Raw genomic sequence first — 8,914 nt, forward strand, 5'->3', positions numbered from 1 at the left:
TGTTTGTGGGTTTAAAGGATCAGAAACACAAAACTTAATCCCTGATAAAACCACAGACACTTCAGTAAAACACACTCAAGTGATCACACACACACACACACACACACACACACACACACACACACACACACACACACACACACACACACACACACACACACACACACACTTTGATTTATCCAAGTGTAAATCACATCAGTACAGGGGCAGTTACAGGTATTTAGGGGACATGTCCTTGATAAACCTGTTTGTCTCTGTGATAACTTTATTTATATATGACTCCAATTAGATCGATTTGGCTTTTTCACTGTTAAAGAGCAGATGAGAATTCCAGTGACAAAGCGCGGTGAAGTGAACGCTGCGGTTCTTTGTGGTGCAGAAGTCGGTGATGCCTCGTTGAGCACAATCACATTTTCTTTTGGTTATGAAGCCTCGTGATTGTTTTCAGTCACTGCCTCATATTTGTGGCGATACAAGTTGTGGCCCATCACGGCCCTGACCTGCTGTCATGTTCACCACTTACATTTATCTGATGCTTTCATCCAGGGAATCGTAAAACTGATCGTACGGTGGCTGAGAGCTCAACACATGCAAATACACGTGCAAACCCCAGAAGTGTTTCCAGAGGACCCAGATAAGTGATGAACCTGCTGTAGTTTAATGCTTTGTGAAGTTACTACTCGTCAGTGGTGATGGAACTTCACAAAGCATTGATCATCACTTTTTCACATAGTGAAAACCATCACTGGTCTCAACACCAAAATTAGTAGAGATCCCGTTGTTTGCTTCAGCAATGTGTTATGAGAGTAAACAGTAGAGTTCATAGTTACAATAATAGGCCACAAGGCAGATTTTCTTAGAATCTGACGATATGATTATAGTTGGGTGAAGTGAGGGGGACTGCATCATCACTACATGATTTTCTTGCGTGTCTGTATTTATCCGTCAGTCAGACCCAGTGAGTGAGTTTGACGTTCTGTCCCTTTCAGGCTCTGTGTCTCTCTGTCACTCATCCTCAGCCTCTCCATCTAAGGAGCTTGTTCGCTCGTCAACCTTTGTCCAGAATCTAATTATCAACGTTCCTCTTTGCTGCCACGACGGCCTGTTGTACGTCTAATTAAGCTCATAATGAATTAGGACCGAAGTCATGTCAGCCTGTGAACCAGCCATGTACCGTGAACAGACGAAACACAGGGTACATGCTCGAAGAGAGCTAAGTGAGGGATTGAAATTGAATTTGACATTTTTAATTAGAGTATATATTATAACTTTATGTTAGCTAATCTGAGCAGAATCCGCTTATTATCGGTTTATTTAATGTATCAGCAGAAGTCTGAGACATTTAAAAATGTTGCATATCTGTCCATTCAGTTTTATTTAAATAGCATCAAATCATAGTTTTCTCAGGGCACTTTTTATACAGAGCAGCTCCAGCATGAACTCTTCAGAATATAATTCCCCCAGCGTGACCCAACATTTCCTCATTATCAAACTTTTGGCAACAGTGACAAGGGAAACTTTCCTTTTAAAGGTCCAGTGTTGATTTAGGTGAAAGGATCTATTGGCAGGAAATAAATATAAAATATTACTAGTGGTGTTTTTACTAGTGTTTAATCATCTAAACTGTTCGAATTGTTGTTTTCTTTACCCTAGAATGAGCCTTTATATTTAAATTCTTTATATTTACATCAGGAGCGGGTCCTTTCTACGGGGGCAGCCATGTTTTCTACAGTAGCCCAGACTGGACAAACTAAACATCTTTTGAGTTTTTATGACAATAGTAGGTTTCCACAGGTTCTCTTTCATTCAGCTGCAACATGACACTTCACCACTAGATGTCACTAAATTCTACACCCTGAACCTTTAACAGGTATAATCTAATCTCAATATCAGAACATTAGCTGCTAATATAGCACATTTGGACCCAGAACCTCCAAGTCGACACGGACTCCTGAGGATGAACGATGGCTGCTGGTAACTGACTGGTGCACTGACAGCTGTCAACCTGAGCTCATGACTGACAGTGAGGGACACTGAAAACTCAGAATGTGTCTCCGGGAAAATATCGGAAGTTATTATCAGAACTCAGGATAGAAGAGGATCACCAGTGAGGAGGATTGGGATTCTAGCCAGTGGAGGGTTAGGGTTATGTAGATGGTTTTCATTGCCAGCACGCTCTCAGTGGGCTTAGTATTCGCTTGCAGCTAGTAAGGATGGCTAACATCGCATGTTGCAGCCCGTGGACCGCATGACGAGGTGTAGCTGCTTCTGCTTTACCACAACAGTTGTCTTGTGACAGGTGGGTTTATTGTGTGAAAGACATCACAGCACAGAGGGGTGGAAAATATTTCTCTCAAAGCCACAAAAGTAAACCTCATGGTGGCGCTACAGCAGGGGTAATTAGGATTCATCCTCATGACCACCATGAATACAAAATTCCACAGTGATCCGTTGTGTAGTTGTTGAGATATTTCAATGTGGACCAAACGCAGTGGAGCCACAGACTGATATCCATCCACAGAGCGGAGCTGCTGGCGTGGCTAAAAATACCCTCCTCCAGTTACCACAGTAACTGGCATCAGGTTTTTTTTGCGATACCCTAAAGAGTCGTGAATCTTCTTTTCAACCACCACAGGTGAGGTAAGGAGAGGGAGGGAGGGGGGAGGGGGGGGTCAGCGAGAGAACATCTCTGTTGGGACGTAACACTGGTTTATGTCAGAGAGACTGAAATAGTTGAATCTGCGCTTGTTCACCTCCCTGAGTGAAATAAACAGATGTGAGGGCCTCGACCTGAATTTACCAACATGTGTTTTATTTCCTCCCCCCTCCCCCCCCTCCCGTTTCCTCCTTTACATTCCCGACCTTCCTCTCACCTTCTCCTCTTCGCTCTCCCTTGTTTTTTTCTCTCATTTGGCAACTCCAGTATTTTAAATCTTCCCCTTACTGGAATCAAACTTTTCCATTTACAGCAGGTACCCACTCGGAATAGAACGAGCCGCAGCTAAATCACATCACGATAAGTTACCGCTGCCGCTGTGGCTGTTTCTCAATGCAGTTGTGTCGGGAGATTGTTTTTTTTTCAAAATCACATTATTCTACGATCCAAATTGCTTTTGGAGGGGCTTCTGCACTGAGGAGGATATCCATTTAAAGTTCCCTGATAAGGTAAACCCCACCATTAGTTTGAGTTATGTAGCTTTTGAAAATGTTTTTTTTTAGACCTTTTCATAGAAGGTGGGCTAAACATTTGTTGGACACGTACCAACAGAGCTCCACTGATATTTCTACCGGCCGATAACATCTGAGGATATCAGCCTTTCACAGGCTTGTACTTCCATCTGCGTTTGCTGATAGGAACAGATGAGAACGCTTTTATTTGACAGAATAAACTATGTTGAAAAGACGTGCTTTTAGGTTTACATTTTATCAAAAAAAATCTTTATAGTCCTCTGTTGTTCTGGAGCCGCTCGCTAAAGTCTGAGGAAAATAACCCTGGTGATGTTATCTCAACTTGGGACTGGATTTAAAGCCGGTTTCACTTGGAAAGAAAACTGTGTGGTCACAGCTCAGCAAACAGCTGAAGGCATGACTCAGAGAAGCAAACGATGGAATGTCATGGTTCATATTTGCTTAAGAAGGACAAAGGGCAAAGGGCAAAGGGCAAAGGATAAGGAGTTAGTGACAGGAGAGTAGTCAGCGGTGGAAGGAGTCAGAAAAAAGGGCAAAAATCCCCCAAAAGTACGTCCGGGAGTCTGCAGGGGGAAATAAGGAAATGCATGATAGACAGTCTGACAGAGGGTGAGTGAAAGTCATGAATATGAGGCACAAGTGCCGGTGTGAGCACCAGGGAGCTGGTTCAGGGAACAGGTGAGCGTAGGTGTGAGGGACCAGGTGAGTGGGGGGTGACTGCAGAGTGGCTGCAGGCAAACGGAGAGTTTGTGACCGTAGAAAAAGTTGGATGATGTGAATTAGTGAAGTGGAGACGGACGTGGCAGTTTACCAGAGAGGGAGGACGCTAATGAGTCACATTTTAAATCTGCTGGTCACTGGTCCCTGATTCCTTCCTTCAAGATCTGACCAGGCTGCAAATAATCCAGGTTGTGTTGTTCAGGCTGTTGTCTGGATGCATCTAAAAAGCAAAACTGTACCGAATGACCTCAGTTAATGACAGAGGCAACTCAAACTGCAACAATAGGCTCAACAGTCATCAAATTCAATCAGGCTGCACCAAATTGGGCATTTAAGGATAATTGTTCACTTTAGGATATATATATATATATATATATAAAGAGAGAGAGAGAGAGAGATAGATAGATAGATAGATAGATTGATTGATTATTATGAGATTGATTGATTGATAGATAGATTGATTGATTGATTGATTGATTGATTGATAGATAGATAGATAGATAGATAGATTGATTGATTGATTGATTGATAGATAGATTGATTGATTGATTGATAGACAGATCTTTATCGTTTTACTATTTGACAAATTACAATACATAATTTGACATGAATCACCCCCTCTTGTTTCTGCATCGAGCGCCTCATAAATCAGTTGTGCTGTGAAGTGCTGCCCCTCGTTGGTCTCTGTGAGGTACTGCAGAGTCATCGGGCAGCACAGGGTCTAATTGTTGCTGCTAATTGCTTCAGTTGACGAGTGTGGTTCAGTTTATAAGTTTTAAAGATGCCGAGGCTTCACAGGTCACATGTGAGCAGCTCAGTGTTGTTGTGTTCCTCTGCTGCCGAGAGACAGTGATGAAGAACCTCTGACATCGGGACAGATGAAGATAAATACGATGATGTGACAATGTTTGTGTTTACATCTGTTTCTGGTGTCTACATTTGGACGTGTACAGTATGACCACACACACACACACACACACACACACACACACACACACACACACGGGCTGGTGAGAGATGGATCCGTCTGTCTGCTCCTGGTCTTTGGTGATGAGTTCAATCCATCTTCATCTCATTCTATTCCAGTCGCCAGACATTCATCCTCCTCATCCTCATTTATGATCATGTAGAGATCTGTCATGTAGAACACACACACACACACACACACACACACACACACACACACACACACACACACACACACACACACACACACACACACACTCCAGACAGACTTCAAAACATGGGAGAGCATCTAACATTTGAGACACACTGTGGATATTAGAGCTCAGTCATAACCTTGACTTCACTATAGCTTGATATTTTCATGTGATAACACAAGGAGGCGCTGTTTAACTGCTTGAAGTAATAAATAGTTCTCCATCATATTTTAAGGAGAGAATAAATATTTTATTGTAGTTGAAGATAGAAAACAAAAAGACGTGGTGGTGGAAGTACTCAAACATAGTAAGTACTTGCTTTTGAATACACTTAAAGTATTTGAAGTAAAGGTACTTGCAGAGTGAATCCTATTCCCTAATGCAGCGATTTACTACATCATCATGTGTCTGTGATTCTGCTGTTTCTTCACCAGTGATGATGATGACGATGATGATGCAGGAGGCGGGTCTAATGTTTCCTGCGCGCTCTGATTGGATCAGACTAATTCCCTTTAGTCACTGATTTCTATTGAAAAATATATGAACAAAATGAAAATGTACCACAATGCATTGTAAAATTCTAGTCGAGAAATAAGTGCTGATATCTGTGGATCTATGTAGGTGAGTAAAAGTACTGGAAAATAAAAATACGTAAGTAAAGTACAGATACATGAAAAGTGTAAGTAACTAAGTTAATGTACTTTCTTACATTCCACCAGTGACTGTAACTCAATCAATCAAATTTTATTTCTAAAGCCCAAATTCACAAATCACAATTTGTCTCATAGGGCTGAACAAGGTGCAACATCCTCAGCCATGGTGGACTCCGTATAAGACCTGTCCCTATGTAAATATAAAGTATATAAATATAAAGTATTAAGTAGGGTAGACACAAAAAATCTATTTATACACTGAAACACACTAGTGAAAACATCACTGTGATTATTTTGTATTCAATTTCTGCCAATCGATCCACTTCACCTAAATCTTACACACTGAACCTTTAACCTTATGTAGGGAGATGCAACACTTCATTGTAAACATTTGAATGCATGATCACCTGATCGATGAACAATCAATGAATGATAAACATAATTGTCCTGAACTTAGTTTGATGGAATTAATTACAAGTGAAAGTCGATAGAATTTACATATTAGTCCTGGATTCATCAATTCTCCTCATTGATTTTCCATTTCGTATGATCACAGCCTCACAACGAGGTCGAGACTGAGATGCTGAGTCATTCATGATCGAGCCGTGAATATGAGATCACTAATCACCGACTCTGGCAGAACCCAAATGTCTGTGTGTGTGTGTGTGTGTGGTCATGATTTATTAATAATCTTTAATGAGAGTGTGTGTGTGAATCGTGTGATGAAATCCTTCCCCATGATCACCACCGAGCGGTGCTGTTGATCTGCTCGTTACCAGGGGTCAGTCTGGCTCTGTGCTGCAGAGACACAGCACATTTCACCATCATAGTCCTGATGATCAAGGTCATCATCATCATCATCATCATCATCATCATCATCATCATCATCATCATCATCATCATCATCACCATCATCATCATCATCACCATTAGCAGCTTCCTGTTGATTAGGTTCTGGGACAAGAAAATAAAATCGCCCTCTGTGCTGCTTCATTTCTGTTTCCAGTAGTTTGTAAATCCAGTTAGAATATTACAACACATGGTAAATAACACTTGCTTTCTTCCTTGCTTCTTATAATGTTGAATTTGTAGTAAAATAACCAAATATAATTATTTTTAAAGTTTGGATCCCCTTAGTTTTTTGGATCGGAGCCTTATTTTACGCCAAAATGAAAAAAGGAACATCCATATGATTGATGCCGTATTGCAGTCAGAGCAGGAGCACGACCGGGTAAACCTGCAGGATACTGCAGTACATTTTCCATCTCACAGGAGAGGAGGAGGAGGAGGAGGAGGAGGAGAAACTGATCGATATACTGTCATCTCCGTTTAGGCCTGCGGGGCTTGAAGGGATGGGCAGAGAGAGAAGAAGGAGAGAGAGAGAGAGAGAGAGAGAGAGAGAGAGAGAGAGAGAGAGAGAGAGAGAGAGAGAGAGAGAGAGAGGGCAAAGAAAATAAGTTGAGCTGGAGTCACAGAGAAAATGTTCAAACAGGACGAGTGGAGTCACACAGATGGCCAGACACACACAGAAGGTCAATTATGAAGCTGTGGAGGAGGCAGAGACTTCTGGGAGTCTGTTGTCAAGAACTTGGCCTGAGACGTTGGTGTGAGGATACTGTGTGTGTGTGTGTGTGTGTGTGTGTGTGTGTGTGTGTGTGTGTGTGTGTGTGTGTGTGTGTGTGTGTGTGTGTGTGTGTGTGTGTGTGTGTGTGTGTGTGTGTGTTTGTCGCTGCACAGATCTTAAATCTCTAAAAGTTGGTGAGGGGCTGAGACAGGTGGGTGGAGGAATCACGAGGAGGAAACAAAGTGAGAGGTCGAGAAGAGGAGGACGTCAGAAAAACAAGAAGAAAGACACTTTTGATGTTGACAATGATAAAAACAGGAGATTTACAGTAATAAATCTGTGTTGCTGGATTACTATAAGCCTGGAGAATGGTTTATTCTGTGTGTGTTGGGATGTGACGAGTGCGTGAGCGATGGAGTTTGTGGGGATTTTTTTTAGAAAACGATCAAAGATTAACTTTACGGAGTCTAAAATCCAGGAGAAGCACTTGAAGACTTTTCTATTTAGTGGTACAAAAAAAAAATTCTGCATAAACTCTGTGATGTAATAAATTCCAAGAGCAAATTAGGTTTTGGTCATTTTTAGTTCTCCACATAAACCAACCTGGTTCCTCCCGGGAAAGAGGATGTTGCTGCGTTTACCATCATTCATCTTTACTTTCATTTCCACGAATAAGTCTTATTCTTTGCGTTTTCTTTGAATAGCATGAACATAAGGGTCAAGATGCTGAAAGATGTTGTAAAATGTTTTAAACTTGAATCGACTATCTTTGCAAACATGTTGGACGGGATTTTCCAGATTTATTACTCGTCTCTGTTTGACCTCTGCAACTGCTTCGTTCTAAACCTGTCTGCTTGTCCCGTGTGGACGGAGCCACTTCAGAATTAGTAAGTTAGTAAGTTACCCTCATTAGTAAGTCGTCCTCAAACACTTCTTCAATACACTGTCACTTTCTATTGTTAGTGTGCAGAGCTTTTTATAAACGGTCTATGGTGCAGAGTGAAGTTAGAAAACACTGTGTTCATCCTACCTGGTTTATGTGAAGTGAAGATTTTGTACTGAATTCTTTTCATGAAACCAAACTGAATTTGCTTTGTTATTGTTCAGTGTGTGTGGTTAATAATGTGGTACAAGTTTGAATGATTCCCTGAACTGCTGTGATGTTTTCATATGTTAAAGGGGACATAGCATGCCCATTTTACCACAAGTTGATATGGTTCCTTGGGGTCTTAATGAAATGTCTGTAACATACTTTGGTCAAAATACCACAAGGATCATATAAAACAGCACCCTTTTACCCTGTATAAACAGCCCTCCACAGAGTGACCTGTTTTGAGTGCCTGTTCCTTTAAATGCTAATGAGCCAGCTCCCCTCCCCTCTCCCCATGATTTTAAACGATATAAATTACATATTTTATATGATATAAATTATCAAATATGCATCCCATACTTTGTATTCCCTTGTTGTCCTGGAGTTTTAATTTTCCCAATCACATAATTAAATGTCCCCTCTGCCCATCCACTACAAGCACACAAGCAGACAGACAGAGAGAGAAAGAGAGGTGGGGGCTATGAAGACCATCATTTACCCCGAACCCCGACATTCAACGGGTACAACAACATGCGGA

This window comes from Hippoglossus stenolepis, chromosome 2, assembly GCF_022539355.2.
Source record: "Hippoglossus stenolepis isolate QCI-W04-F060 chromosome 2, HSTE1.2, whole genome shotgun sequence".
Lineage (NCBI taxonomy): Eukaryota > Metazoa > Chordata > Actinopteri > Pleuronectiformes > Pleuronectidae > Hippoglossus > Hippoglossus stenolepis.